The 15555-nt window shown below is 43.4% G+C and overlaps 1 long non-coding RNA gene across 1 annotated transcript; it reads right to left on the reverse strand.

Annotated features, from left to right (window-relative positions):
- Nucleotides 1-2596: 2596 nt before the first annotated feature.
- On the reverse strand, nt 2597-12909 carry LOC109145719. The gene is made up of 3 exons (XR_002047374.3): nt 12321-12909; nt 7196-7291; nt 2597-3598 (listed from the first exon to the last, which is right to left on the reverse strand). It is a non-coding gene; the product is annotated as an uncharacterized LOC109145719 (long non-coding RNA).
- Nucleotides 12910-15555: the final 2646 nt, after the last annotated feature.

The raw sequence follows: 15555 nt of genomic DNA on the forward strand, positions 1-15555 counted from the left end.
CTTAGCAAGGAAGAAATGCTGGTACTCCAAGAGTGGGCAATAATGACAAACATCTGCCTCATTTGCAGTTTCACAGACATGCAGGGCATGTCCTCTGACATCTGCACTCAGAGCCAGGCCGTTCTTTTCATCAAGCTCCTTTGCACCATCTGGATTAGTTGAGAAATAATTTTGCAAGGGAAAAAACAGTGGGGATCAGGGAGGATCATTACTCAGTTCTCTCCAGTGGATAATACCCATCTATGCTGGAAAGGTCACAAAAATTGAAGTATTAAGGGTCTGCTATGATGTGAGACACACAGCCAGGCTTCCTGGTCATCACTTGGAAGTTTCACAGTCCTTGCTAGACCTACTGAAATTGAAAACTATTTACAGATATGTGGAAAAAAAGATTGCCTTGGGAATTTTGACTAGTAGTATAGTGGAGTTAAAATGAACTTAGATTGCTTTTCTTTTTCCTTTAATTCTTATTTTTTTCTGAGCCTTACACTCTCTTAGTCATGAAGACTGCTGTTGAGCATTGCACAGGTAACTGCTGCTTCAGAAGTGAACTGAGGCCTCAGCACAGACAGAGGGATTCCTTAATCCAGGGAGGCACCTGAAATAATCCCTTAAATATATGTTTCAGGACCAAAATGTCAAAATTTCAGATGTTTCCCTTAAGTTTAGATTTCTTAAACCAACACACTGAACATCGTGTATTCTGCTTCTTCCACTGCTTTAAGCAGAAGTGGGTTTCAACAGCATAAAGGACTGACATTTTAATGACCCTGCTTTGAGTAGAGGTTGTCAAAATCCAGTCCTTTCTGCAGAGCAAATATAGAGCTCCTGTTCCCCATTATGCACTTTTAAGGGTATTTTCTATGTGATGCTACAGCAGAAATAAACAGATACCTGGTTCCTCCTGTGCTGTTGCAGAGAGCAGGTCACACACAGTGGCTGATCTGAATCAGGTGATTCCTGACTGCATAGGGCTGGGTTGTGTCTCTTGACTCACCCATCACATATTCAGTACAAATACCAAGTCCATTGCCATTGTTTAGATACATCTGGCAGGTATTTTTGTCAAGAGGTCATGACTTTGACCTTCTGCTCCATAAACAGTGCTTTTAAAGCAAAAACAGAAATCCATTTGCCCTCCAATTTTCACTTTGGTTTGCTTTGTTTTCCTACATTTATTCCTGTCTTCACCATTGTAATGGTTCTGTTCAAATTATCACTAACTTATTTACTTTCTGTGAGATAAGAATTAGGAGAAAGCAAAGCAGGCACAAACTTAAAAGAATATAATGTTTATTAACAGACCTAAAAGGAAGGAAAAAAAAAAAATCATACCACACCTGCAGAACACTTCTCCTCCCCCCACCTCTCCCCTTTCTCCCACTGTAAAAAGACTACCCTTGAGATTTTTCAGTCTGTTTACCACTTCCATAATAACCTTGTTCAGTTCACTTAGGGAGAGGAGTCTCTCTTGCTCATGCTATGGAGACATCTCCACAAGAAGTTCTCTCATGGCTTCAGTGTCACAGTGAGACAGCTCCCTGGGTTGGTTCTCTGCTCGCATGTGAGAGTCCCTTCCCCCGACTTACAGCTTTTCCCACAACTGTTTTCGAGGGTCCAGTCTTGAGCTACTGGGGTACCATTTTAAGGATGAGCTCTTCAAAAACAAAAGTTCTCTTCACCCATCTCTGGGAGCATCTTCATCTCTAAGAATAGAGGCCCTCCTCCTTCCCTGGGAGAAAAAGGGTCCTCATCATCTTCATCTCTAGGACTATCTCTGGGAGCATCTCTAGGAACTGAGGTCTTTTCCTTCCGATTTGGAGCAAAAGGGTCCTCATCACTTCCATCTCTCCCTGTTCAAACTTCTCATTAAATTACAGCTGCTTCAGCATTTGCTTATTCTAGCACAGGTGCTTTTGCTCACAAGTACAAGTTGAACGCTCCACCCCCCATGCTGTCGTGATATTACAACGGGTACTCTGATACATCATAGTCCATCACCACCATAGCTTTACAACAGAATTTCAGCTTTAAGCATCTCCTCTTCCTCCTCCCTCAGGTTTTCAGCTCTTCTTTCTTTACTTAATGTCTGCAGCACTTACAGCACTAAAAGGGTTAATCTCACCTGGGCCTTGCAGCTGGAATTTCGCTTATCGCTGTTGGTCACATGATCTTTTCCGGACGCGGTGCAGCTTCAGCTGAATCTTCGGCCGCACCGGGGGTGTGGAGCTGGGCTGCGCCGTCTGCACAGAGCAGGACTGTGGGGGGCTGTGGGTGGAACAGGCCCATCGGCTCCAGGATGGCCATGTACTGGCCCGGCCCTGGCCGAGCAGGTCCCAGCCCAGACCGAGCAGGGCCCAGGCTGGGCCCACTGAGGCCCACATGGGTCGGGCCCAGTTACCTGTCCCAAGACCAGAAGCAAGAGAGGGCTTCCCGGGGTTTGTCCGTTCTTAAATGTGGACCACAGAGGCAGTCAAAATTTTAAGTGGCTTAAAAAATTGTCAATATTCAAACTAGCCAGTTGATAGGTTCTGTCAGGTCATGGAGGAAGCTGTAAGCACCTCTTTGCAAGAAATCACTTCCAGGGCTATGCTTGCTAACCCATGACAACCATGAACAAGCCTGAGAGCTGCAGGATGTGAATTTTAAGAGTCCATGTTTTAATTTTCAACTTTCAAGGCAGGCTGCATTTCTCTGTACATCTTTCAGTGCTTCATCTCCGCCCAGGGTGGGAGCCGTTCACGAGGCGCTGCTCTCCCCGCTCCCCAAGGGCATTAACTCATTGACAGCAGCATTGTAATTAGAGAAGGCTGAAAATCGCCCCCCTGGGCTGCCACCCTGTTAGGAAATATCCAGATGCTGTGTGTGGAAATGCCAACGGGGAGCTGCTTAGCCAAACCCGCAGAAATTGGCATAGTACTCTGTTGCTTTGGATCTTTGCTGTGATTCCATGTGAGGGTGAGCAAGGTTGGGAGACTGGAACAAGCTGCCAAATTCTTTCCACACCTCCTAAGCCAAAACTTAGTCTGAGGACTGGCCTGTGTTCCCAGCAGGGTACAAGCATAGAGAGTGCACCGTGCTCTTCACCACAGCAGACTGGGATCTGTCCTGCTCATAAGGGGCTGTGCCAGCACATCCCAGCCTAGCCGCTGGGATTCTGGTCCACTGTACTTAATTGAAACGCAAAATAGCATGATAGGGTTTTTAAATTTTGTTCCATGTCTGAGAATGATATGGGGAGAGCAGGAAGGATGATCCATACCCTGACAGTAAAAGAGTGGAGAAATGTTCTTAAGAACTATTCCCATGTATATTGTGGCATTAAACCTCCACCAGGGAGTGAGCAGAGCACCAAAGACAGGACTCTGTGGTTCCTCTCCTGCCACTGACTCCTTGCAGAGCCACGGGCCACTCAGTTATGTCTCTGTGCTATAAAGATCATCCCCACTCTGGATAGCAGGTGACTACAGCTGTAAATCCAAATGCAGCCGTTTCATTGTGATGCTGGTTGTCATCCAGGACACTGCAATGTGAAAGGTGCTGTGGCAGCTGTGATGTATTTTTACGCATATTTTGTCTGGCAAGCAGTAAGTTAGTCCTAAATTAATGGGAGAAACATGAGCAGAATTAGAAATTACAGTAGAGCTGGCACCAAACTTGGGCTAAAACCATGGGAGGTCTCAAGCTAGAACCACCCTGAAGGAGAAGGGATATGTCACACTGCCACTAAAGGAGTGTCACTTAAAGATGTGTACATGATGAACCAAGAGATATGTACTGCTGTGCTGGAGAGTTAAATACCTGAAGTGTTTTCTAGCTAAGTACTTTCTTCAGGATCACAGCTAATTGACATGCCTGTTTTTAGATCTATGGCAACATCTTTTATATCTTCTATGACTCCTTTTAAATCCTAGGAATCCTTTATAGAGCCTTTCATGCAAACAGATATGGCCAGAGTGAGTTTATGCAATATGCTCTGAAATCCAGAAGAGAGATTTTCTATTTTCCTTTTTATGTTTGGGGTTTTTTCCTCTATCTGTATCCCTGCTGTTTAGCAAGAAACGGTAGAGTTTGTCACGTAAAATTAAACCTACTTTTACTTACCAGGCACTGAAACACCAGGGCATTCGGGTATTCTTAGCTAGGGTATTCTTAGCTGTGTTTGGAAATGCACCTAAGATACTAGGTAAACACTACAAATGAGATGTAAATGGAATCAGAGAAACAGCTGCCACCTCTTTTGCTAGCTGATTAATTTTTTTCTGAGTCACAACAATTGCATTTCGGCATGGCACACCCATCTGCAGTAGTTGCCACTGCTGCTTGTTGATGGGCTGGGGGGGGGCATCTCCCCAGCAGTGAATTTCGATTAATCTCAGCCCGTTTAAAATGCCCTGCAACACTTCCCCTGTCCCCCCGGGAATCCCTCTGGCTGGATGTACCTGCTGCACTCGGGATCGCAACGAGATGAGACAGGGGTGGGCAGATATTTACAGACTGAAGTTCCTGCACCAAATTTCTCCCGATCTCCAGCTTATTTCCCAGCACCATGGGCTCTGCCATGCATTTTTGAGCTTCCACTGTCCTCTAGTGGTGCTTTGTTTGCAAAAGGAAGATGCTCAGAGGACTGGAGCACCTGTGGAGGCAGGATGAGCTGGGGATGTTCACCTGGAGAAGAGAAGGCTCCGGGGAGACTTTAGAGCCCTTCCAGTGCCTAAAAGTACTCCAAGAGAGCTGGAAAAGGACTTTGAACAAGAGATGGAGTGACAGGAAGGGGGGGAATGGTTTTAAATTGACAGGGGGCAGGGTTAGATGGGATATTGGGTAGAAATTCTTCCCTGTGAGGGTGGGGAGGCCCTGGCAGAGGTTGCCCAGAGAAGCTGTGGCTGCCCCATCCCTGGAAGTGTCCAAGGCCAGGCTGGAGCAGCTTGGGATAGCAGAAGGTGTCCCAGTCTAGCAAATGTAAAGCTTGAATGTGTGTCTCTGCCTCTTCTCCAAACCTTCTCTCCTGTAGTGGTTCCCAAGCCATCACTTTGAATATCCATATGTGCACCCCCGTGCAGACACCAGCACATCCACCCTTCCTGCTTTCCCTTCATTTCAGCAGGAGCAGTTATTTGGTTTTTTGACCAGCCTTTATTTTTTGAATTAGCCTGGATGTCAGCAGTAATATTTAGATGAAATTTAATGGGTTTATTTTTTGCCTCACAAAGGGGCTGCCAATGTGTGGGAGGCAGCTGGGTATTCAGCTGAGAGCTTTGCAACTGGGGTGCACAGGAGGAGGGATTGTACTTAAGATGTTGTCTGCGTGTAGCTTGCAAAATGCTTTAGGGCATTAGTGGGAAAAGATGTTTGCAAATATAAAATATTAACCAGCCTTTGTTTTTAATAAACTTGATTACTCCAAGGGAACAAATAACATTTGTTATAATGTGACTGTTTGTCCTATTTCCTGAGTTCATTTTATGAGTATGTCTTATCCCTCACCTGTAATAGGAGACCAGCTGAATATTTTATAAAATCAGTATTTCGGTAATATTCATATTACTGTATCAGTATTCCTACAGATGGTGCAATATATAACAAAATGAATAATTCTCAGAAAGCTATTTATTCAAGAAATCTAAGCCCAAAGTCCACAGAGACTCAGGTGCACACTTACCATTTCTCAGGGGAGTAATCATATTGGATTCGATGTCAATATTTGCATGAGTGAATGTTAACAAGTTTAAGGCTTTTTTCTTCTCTGATGTCTATTTACATAATATAACAACCTTGAATTAATTGGATGACTGATTCTTTGAAAATCGTCTTTATTTCCTCCTTTGAGGTGCCTGTGGCTGAGCTGTGATTTGGGTTGGTTGGCTGTGATAGCTTAGCTGTGATCTTGCTGATTTGTAATGGGATAAACATACCAACACTTCTAATGAAAATTGTTGTGTGAGAGCGGCTTTTTGCATGGTTTTGGTTGGCTGGGTTTTGTTGTAAAAGCAGACATGGAGAGGAAGGTAAGCCAATCATTTGCCTTGTGTTGAACAAAGGATAAGGTGTTCTTCTCCCATCCTTTATCTGGCTTTCCCAGTGCACAGGCTCTGCAGTGGAGACATTCTCTCCCCATCTAGGCTTTGTATCCTACCTTAAGCCTTTATTATAGAACTTATCCTCTAGCAATAATGAATTTTTTATATTGGCTGTCTTTCTCTGAAATTCCTTTTCTTGAGTACTGGCAAGGAGTGAGATTCAGCAGTGTGACTGGAGGAGACTGGTTTAAGGATACAGTGATCCAAATGCTCATGGCAGTAAAAAAAAGCAGGAGGATATTGACATCATCTGACTTCCAGTACCTGAGGCTGCAGGTTTTTTAACTGCTTTAGGGTGCTCTAAACACAAACTGCTACTGAGCCATCACCTGCCCTGTACCAGTGCTGGCACCTGGGTGCTTGTGTGGGCAGTTCAGTCCAGCCCAGCCAGATGAAAAGCAATTAAAAATTAAAAATAAAATTAAAAAAAAAAAACCAAAGTAGAAACACTGGTGTTGTCTTGCACCAGGCAAGAAAAGACACCCAAATCAAGTGTCCTAAATCCCTTTCTGAAATGGCCTGAAGGTCATAGTCAATGTAGGACCAAGACTCCCAACTTTGCATACTCTGAATTGTATCCAGGTCTGAACTTGGTGAGTGAACTGAGCAAAGTGAAGGCTGTGCAGCCCCTGTTCACTGCCGGTGATGTACCTATTATAGTTAATGATCAAGATCCTGCACTTCAGAGAAAGAGCTTAATTTAGCTCCTCAGACTTATCATCTGGGAGGGCCAATCCTTCTTTATTGTGAAGAGGAGCCTGGAGAGTTTAACCTCAGCAGGCTGCAGCAGTCCTTTTGAACCCCCACTGTGTCTGCATTGCCTCAACTGATGATTAGTTTACTTTTTTGGGTGTCTTTCTACAGTGCACTCCCTATTTGTAATGGAAATTATGTCCTTGGGAACTGCAACAAGTTCTTGCAAGACTGAATACCAGGAATGCAATGGAGATACCCAGCCACAGCACATCAACAGGTACAAGAAAGGAAAAAAACAAGCTGTGCTACTCTGACCATGCTGTTTACCCTCCTGCACTGCTGTTTGCATGTGAATATGAGAGATATTTGTTATGCCCTTCAGCAAATATTGTTCTCGTCAATACTGACAGGTATATCACCTGTGGATTAACAGCACTCATCCTCTCTGGAATGATGTTTTCAGTTCTCACTGGAGAGCCTTCAAAAGGAAGTTCTTTCACCTCTGCAAGCAGCTTCTAAGAAGAGAAAAAGAGCACATGAGTTTTGATTTCAAACAAATTAATCTTTGGGTGTAAATCCACATTTCTGGAAAGGAATCTTGTCGTGAAAGTCCCCAGCTGTACTGCAGAAGCAGTGTCTCCTCTACGAAAATATAGATCTTTAAAATGTGCAATGGAATCTGTCTCACTCGACGAGATGATGACCCCCAGGGGGGTGTCCCCCTGCACTAAGGATTGGTGTCTGTCTGAAGGGTCCATGGTATTTCTTACTTCAGCCTCCAAAATTGTCTTGAACACAAGAAGAAAAACACCCAGATATTTCAGTGTTAAATGCAGACCTGTGTTTTCAGTTTTCTTATTTGCACTTTTCATGCTGCATTTCAAGGAGAATTAAATATGAAATATATCTTGTTATTTAGCCAACACTTTAATGTGCCACCCTTAGCAGCAAAATACTGCTCAGGAGAGTGCTCACCTGCATGTGTGTGTGAACTTTCGTCCAATGTCTATAGATGGGGAGGTAGTTTAGGAGGAATAACAGTAATTTCCCTCACAGTTTCATTCCAGTGGTTTATTTCTCCAGCTTATGCCATAAGCTTCTTCAGGGGAATCTGAAGAGCCAGATTTATAAAGAGAATGGATAATTTCATTGCAAAAAGACAAAACTAGCATTATGCATGTTAAGTTAAGGGTAAACAAATCTCATGCTTCAGGGCACAAAGTGATTTCCTATTGGGCTCAGGAAAGATGTTTTTCTTCATGTAAAGCATTGTATGGTTGGCTAGACATATTGCTAAGAGGTTTATTTATTCTGTTGCCCTCTGAAGCATCAGTTTAGGAGGCTTCGTTTTAGGTTGTGCTAGAGGCAGAATGCCAGACGTTGTTATAATTTTACTTAGCATGGAGAGCCTGCTCTATAAACTTCCTGCTCCAGCAGACCTGTGGTGCCCTGCAGTGGAGTCCATCCAAAGCAGCCCAGGCTCTCCAACCACCTTACCCAGTATCAGTGGGACCAAATGAGGGTAGAGCTGCTACTTCCTTGTACTCAGAAAAAAACCAACGTAGGATTCATCTAATTTCCATCCTATAATACTTATCTGCTGCTTCCATAGTGCAAGCAGTCACTGTAGAGATGTGATTCTCAGGATATGCTCTCAGGGCAGTGGAAATCAGCCACTCTCCGGAGTCTGCCTGCCAGTAAAACTGAAATACCCCACAAAAAAAACACATCCCAGGGAAGGAGCAAGCAACGTTGTGAGACAACTTTTCAGCTGAGGGCAGGGAGCCTCCCTGTCTGCATCCTGCCTGCTCTGTGCAGGGAAAGTGCCTGTGGCTGCTGCCCGAGAACACCTCCACACTGCCTGGATCCAGGCTCTGCCCATCCTCCCGTTCCAGCAGTAATTCAGCCTGTTACTTCAGCACAAAGAGCAGCAGACATGAAAGCAGCTTTGAAAGTCCCCACAAGAACTGCCTTTGTATTTGATGCCTGGAGTCAGGTTCCCTTAAGGAAATGGAAAGAGAGAGAAATAAGTTCTAACAGCCTTGGTAGATTTTCTTATTAGTGGAAAGCCTATGTAATTTGGTAGAAACAGAAGGAATCCAAATCTGTGAATCCAGTGAAAGCCACAGGAACTTAGGTGTATGCATTTGGGAAATTCACTGACAGGAAAGGGAAGGCTTTCAGTTAAAACATTCCAATACACCATCTGAGCTCAAATTCAGTTAATGTGTTTGTCGTGCTTGTTTTGTAAAGCCACCTCTTCTCTCTGTGACTGTATCTTGCATCTGTAAAATAAGGGTGACAACCACCACTTTTTCTCAATTTAGGATGCAAGCTGCTATGGCCTGGAGCAGGTGCTTTATACAGAGTTTAACACAATATTTAATATAAATAGTCACAGTGCTTTCCAGACAGAAATTATTTTATTGTGAATAAGGCTGAAACATTTTTTTCCCATTTGAAATGTCTGGGGTCGTCTTGTTGTCTGTCATTTCCTCCTCTCTCTAGCCTGACTTATGTTTTTGAAAGCTCTGACAGTTCCATGAGTTAATTGCAACCATCATATTGGGTGCATCTATTTTATAATGAATTAATCTGCTGGGTGAGGGGAGCTCTGTCTGTAGGTCACTGGCATTTTGTTTGGGTGACAGATGACAAGTCTGACAGGTGTGTGTGTCTCAGGGTCTGTAATGGTGAGGATCAGTCATGTCGAGCTGTAATTGCATCCTTTGAGATCAAGCCACCCTTCACAAGGGAGCCAGGGAGGTCTCTGCTCTCTGGGATCTCATGGCTGTGGTTCTGCAGCTCAGCCAAGGCTCTCTCTGCTCTGCCAGCTCAGGGTACAGCTGTGTGACAGCTGGAGCAGGGGACACAGCTCTGAGCTTCTTCAGGTGAAAAACAAACTCAAGCTTCACTGCTGGTTTTCTGTGTACAAGCTGAGGTGGTGATGGGACATCACCCCTTGTAGCCTGGTGGAAAAAATTTCATTTTCCACATCTTCACTACCCCTACAGGAGTCTGCAGGAAGAGATCTGGTTTTTCTGGGCACTGGAGGAAGAAGAGATGAGGTCCTTTGGCATGAGGATGCTGCAGAATGTTTCCTCATGGAGATAATGTCTGGGAGATTTAAGACTGTTTCTAAATGTCTGCCTCATAATTATCCCCACATTCCATTTTGCTACACAGCAGAATTGGGGTGAGGAACTGGAAAAGATTTGGTTTGAGAATGGGAAGTACAACTGCAGGTAACAGGATTTACATGCTATGAAGGGAGGTGGCCATGAAATAAGATCAACAGCTGCTTTACTGGGAGGCTGCTGGTGGCTGGAAGAGGCGCCTTGCTTGAAGGTTATATGGGTTACCTTTTTTATTTGAAACATATGTATATCCTCTGTTAGGCACTTCTGGTATCATAAAACTACTTTTTTTTTTTTTTAAACAAGGTAAAAAGCTATAATTTCCTGAAATTTAAAACTTCTGAAGAGCAGCAGATTGCAATTTCAGGGGCACCTTGTCCTTAATAGAGACAAATACTGCATCTCCATTGAGAATTGCTCTTCAAATTAGAAATTCAAGCCTTAATCTCTCAATCAAACAGCACTAAATAAAAACAGCATTTAACTTTTGCTGTCACTCTTCCTTGAAATAGAAGATGAAAAGAAGAAACTGTGCTGTTGGAAGCTCCTCTAGAAATTCCACATTACTTTGTCAAAGCCTTTTAATGTTGTAACACAAGCTTCTGAATTGCAAATAGCTGGGCTCAGAAGTAATTAAAGAATTCCTACAATACTCCAACCATGTGCAAAAATGTTACTTTTGCACATGCCGCTGAGATAAGGAGGAAATTGGGGGGTAGAAGACAAGGTCATCCTTGGAGGAGTTTTATTATCCCTTGAGGCCAGAACTGGAACATCCTTCAGCACAGTGTGATGTAATCACAAATAAAAAATAGTTCCTGTCCAGTGTGGACATTGCCATCCTCACTGACAACGGGACATGGGAGAATTCCAGTTGTCAGGTTATAGGTGGGAAAATGAGGCATGTGGCAAACTCCTGACAAGCGTCTGTAGCAAGAGTCATTCTTTCCTCATGGAATTTACCAGCACGTTAATCACAAGATCTGTTTTGTTGCTTCCGCTTGGGGCACAACTCTTCTGTAAAAAAATGGGTAATATGTAGCCTCCAGAAAATTGGCTTCCAGTATAGAGGATTAAAAGTGTCCATCAGTAGGTGTCTCTATGTAATTGATGTCTAGGAAAACCTTTTAATTACTTGTGGAAACCCATAAATTTACCTCATTTTTATCTCACCTTTCTCTTTGCTCCTAGGCTGGACTCCATAGCAAAACCTGCCAGTCAAAATTCCCACAGCAGCCGCTGTGAGCTCACTGGGGGTCAGGTTTTCCAAGCAGGCCCCTCTCATTTTGAGGCCACACGTTCTGCCTTTACTCATAGTCAGAGCTTAGTAGCTCCTGCTCAGGAAAACACAGTAATGTCTTCTCCACGGTGGTAGAATGAGGCCATAACTGCAGCAGATGTGCCCAGCAGGAAACAACTTCAGTGCATGGAAATACCAGAAACATAGATGAGTAACAGCAGCCCTGGTTAGAGCTCTGCAGCTCCAGCTGCTGCCAAAGTTCCTGCAGCTTTGCCAGAGCAGAGTAAGTTAAATCAGCTCTGACTCGGAGTTTCTTTGTGCCATAAATCAGGGAGGCACTTGGAGACGTGCAGAAGCAAGGGCTGCTGTAAACTTGTCTGCCTTCAGCACAGCTTGGATAGACGAGAAAACTGACATTTTTTCCATTATTATGCAATGCTGTTCTGGATGTTTTTTGCACAGAATTGGTTCTGTATGCAGGAAAAATCAGCTCTGAGATGCAAATGTCTCCCAGTGTAAGAATTTACCTGAAGCAGGAGGGAAACCATTAGGTCAGGAACAAGCCCTGTCTTTTTCTTCTGCCAGATTTTGATGATAAAGGCTTCTTTCAGGAGATGTCAAACCAATTTGACTTCATTTTGCAAACATAAGGAGACTGCTCAGTGTGTGATAGGAGTTGTCTGGAAAATGCTGTTCCAGGAGGATTAGAAAGCATCGAGCAGCCGTGCCAGGTGGCACATTCAGGGGACATTTGCTGCCTGCTAATGTGGAGGGCTTGAGGAGTCCATCCCAGGCATGCAGACGTTTGCAGCTCAGCACTGGGCTCTGTGTGGAAAGCTTGGTTTCTTGTGGGTTTTGGTATTTTTTTCATGTTTCCCTTCAGTTTAAAAAACAATGAACAAAACAAATGGGTTTGAAATACTTATCATGGGATCAGCACTATAAGGAGCAGTACAGGCAGATTTTTAGTAATAAAAGGCTTTCACACAAAGAGTGTGACTGATGCCAGGTAAAATCCACTCTCCAGACTTCCAGTCAGGGACAGGGTGAGTTCCCCAAACCCATACATCCAATCAAAATGGGGAACATGCAAATTTATTTACATTTTTAAGATGTCTTCATGGGTGAAGTCAAACCTCACTGTATTGCTGAGGTGAGAGTCCTTACCTTGGGTCCATCTTCAAGCTCCCTGGAGCAGGACTGGCCTCAGCAGGGACACAGCTTCTGAATTCCTCCTCCAACAAGTGTATTTATTGATTTCTTCTTTTCCTTAACATGATTTTAAAAGAGCCTTCAGGGAAGAAGCTGTTAAATTCTTCCCACTGAAGGAACTCTCTTCTAGTTTGTAACTACCCACAGTAAGAGCTGTTCCTTGTAAGCACAGAGAGCTTAAATTAGTGTGGTCTGGATCCTTCTGGGGTTCGCACATCATCAAAAGCATTTCTTCTGTGCTCTAATTCTTTTTCAGTGTCAGCACCCAGAAGAGATGGCATAGCTGCAGGCCATGTGATGGGCTCCGTGGGCAGACATAGAGCATCTTTTGTTTTGTTACTGGCAAGCAGAATGAAGTTGAGATTTGATTTCCAAAATGGAAAAGTTGATGGCTTGCCTGAAGATTTATGAAACAAAGCACTCCAAAGAAAAATTGAATGGCTCCTTTGGTCATTTCTTCCTGAGTGTTCATTCACTTGACTCTTGCTGTGGTAATCACCCTTGGAAGTGCTCTGTTACCTTCACAGTGTCTTCAGAAATCCTGGTGCTGCTCGTGAGAGCCTTGAGATGTTTTTGGGGAATGGGAGAGTTGTCCTTGTTTCCCCTCTGTGCCAGCAGCTGCCAAACAAACTTCACACAAAGAGCTTTTACAAGATCAGGAGGAATTCTTTGTCAGTGGCAATGAATTGAAGAAAAACAGTCCCAAAAAGAGCCTTTCATCAGAACTCCCTCTTACTCTGCTGGTTTGGGGCAGAGAAATCAGAGCTTGGATGTTCTGGCTGGAGGCATGGAAATTTATTACATCTGCCATCTACTGTGACTGCAATTTTCTGGGAGTCTGCTGTGTGCTGCAAACAGCTCCATCTTGGTTTTGCTCCAAATGTATTAAAAGAAACCCACTGTGCTTTGTCATTGTATTTACTCCTGCATCTCACAATCTAAAAATAACTTAAGCTGAAAGGATATGAATTTTGTTTGTGCATGGAAAAAAACCCCCAAGAAACGACAGAATGGTTTCAACTACCTGTGATTTCAGGGAAACAAGGACGACAATAACTTAGAAAGTTTGTCTGCCTATGTTATCTATGGGTTCAAGAAGTGTTTAAAGCAGTGAAATTTAAAGCCATTTTTTCCATCACTTACACCTAATCAAGTGAAGTCAAAAGCAAGTATAAATCAGTGCAGAACTGTACCAAAGCAAGCAGCTTGAGAAAACAGAAGAAACTGGCAATTATCTCAAAAAGAAAATGGCTTTAGATTTAAATTCAGTAACAGAAGTTGGTGGCAGTCATGGTGGAAAGCCTGTAGTTTTGTTTTAAGCCTCTATTCTTTTTCTTTGCCACTGTAGCAACTCTTTAGGAAGCAATATACTGTAGATGAAGCTTGCTGAACTGGAGAATGGAGTATTCCCCTAGTGTCTCTGAGAAACTGTGGAACAAATTGGACTGAGTATGACAAGCTGCAGAGTGTTATTTTAGTGGCTGCAGATAACTGGATTTCTCCTTCTAGGCATTAAGTGTCACTAGTTCATGTATTAAGAGTCAGATCCTGCTGCTTGCCACAGAAGTGAAGGATCTCCAGTGGAGACTCAGCAGTGACTGGGTAAACTTGGAATTTATTGCTGTGCCACCCCGAGCAGGGGCTGCCCCTCAGGGCTCTGGTACCAGCAAACATGGCTGTGTGTAGTCAACCAAAAACTGCATTTATTAAACAAAATTCTCCACTGTTTAGTACAGGTGTGACTTATTTGTACAGATCCATCATGGTGATAGAGGCAAAGGGCCAGATTTTCCATGGTCCTGGATTAGGACAGTTTGTTGGTGGAGTGATGCTCTGGTGATTAAGTTTCACCTGTGCTGCTTTTTCTCTGCCTGTGTTACAAGTTGTGCAGCTTCTCCAACACTTTATGCGTGCTGGGAAAAGGGGGTGGTTGTGCTTGGGAAGGAGAACATCTGGTCACTGCGGTGAATTAAAGACAGCTGGGCTCTTTTCATGCTTCTGCCATTGATTTCTGGTATGACCTTGAGCAGGGAATTCTACACACTGTTCTAAGCAAGCCTATGGGGAGGCTGCAAGTCAGCTCCAAAACCAGGAGCAAAATAGCTGTGCCAGGGCAATTACCCCTAACTACCCCTGGTTCTTTGAACGTGAGTTGTGTTTTGACATAGCACCATGTGTTGGGCGAAACAGCTTGTGGCACCTTATTAGGCACAAACAGAGATTCCCTAAAACTGGTTTTACCATGCTCCACTGCAAAGTGCAGGCATGTCCTTAATCTCTGTGTAGCTCAATCCCAGGTTATTCTGATCATCCTCTGGTTTGTTATGAGGGGAAGTAAAAGGGTGGTTAAGTGTCTCACAAGCAAGGGTGAGGGGGAGTTAACAGAAATACACAGCAAAATGTACCAGAGAACAACTCCCTGCCCCACTGTTTAAACAGGGCTATATATATGTGCCAAGGGACCATACAGGAAGAAACACGGGACATAATGAGCAATACTTTGAAAATGGATTTTAAAAATTCACAGAAAGCCCTATTGGCCATATTTATAACCATGCCATTGGTCTGTTATAGCAGTGACAGTGTTTAAAAGGCAACACATGTTTACTTGTGCTTAATGGTTGCCTCCAGCAATTTACATCTGCTGATGCAAAATGGATAAAGGTGTCTCACAAACACTGGTGACAAAACCCAGCATCCACTTCTTCTTTAGTACCTAAACACATGCAAGATTTTATGAATCGAGAACAGTGTATGCCATTTCCAAATAAAGACTGCACTGAGTGGAGCCAAATTTTTTCTTTATTGCACCTTGAAGTACTATTTCATTAGTGAAGGAAAGAACAAATTTGCTTTTTATCTCTATTGAATTAAACCAGGTACTTTTAAATTATGGGCCTGAAATTACCAACACTTTGGACTTGTGCAGTTTCCCATTAAATGTGCTAATACTGAATTATGTAATGTGTATTATTTCAGGTGGATTAATACATCAAATCTGTCTGCATCCACTTAGTGTCTCTTAAAAGTGCAAATGTATTTGATCTGGGAGAAGTCATACATTTTATGTGTAATGGTGAGATGGCAAAATTTCTCAAATCTTTCACATGCATTTATCTCTCAGAATGACTAAGGTCAAATAGAAGTTACTGCCACATCTCTCACCAAATAACAATTGAGTGCAAAATTA

Source organism: Corvus cornix, chromosome 18, assembly GCF_000738735.6.
Source record: "Corvus cornix cornix isolate S_Up_H32 chromosome 18, ASM73873v5, whole genome shotgun sequence".
Taxonomy (NCBI): domain Eukaryota; kingdom Metazoa; phylum Chordata; class Aves; order Passeriformes; family Corvidae; genus Corvus; species Corvus cornix.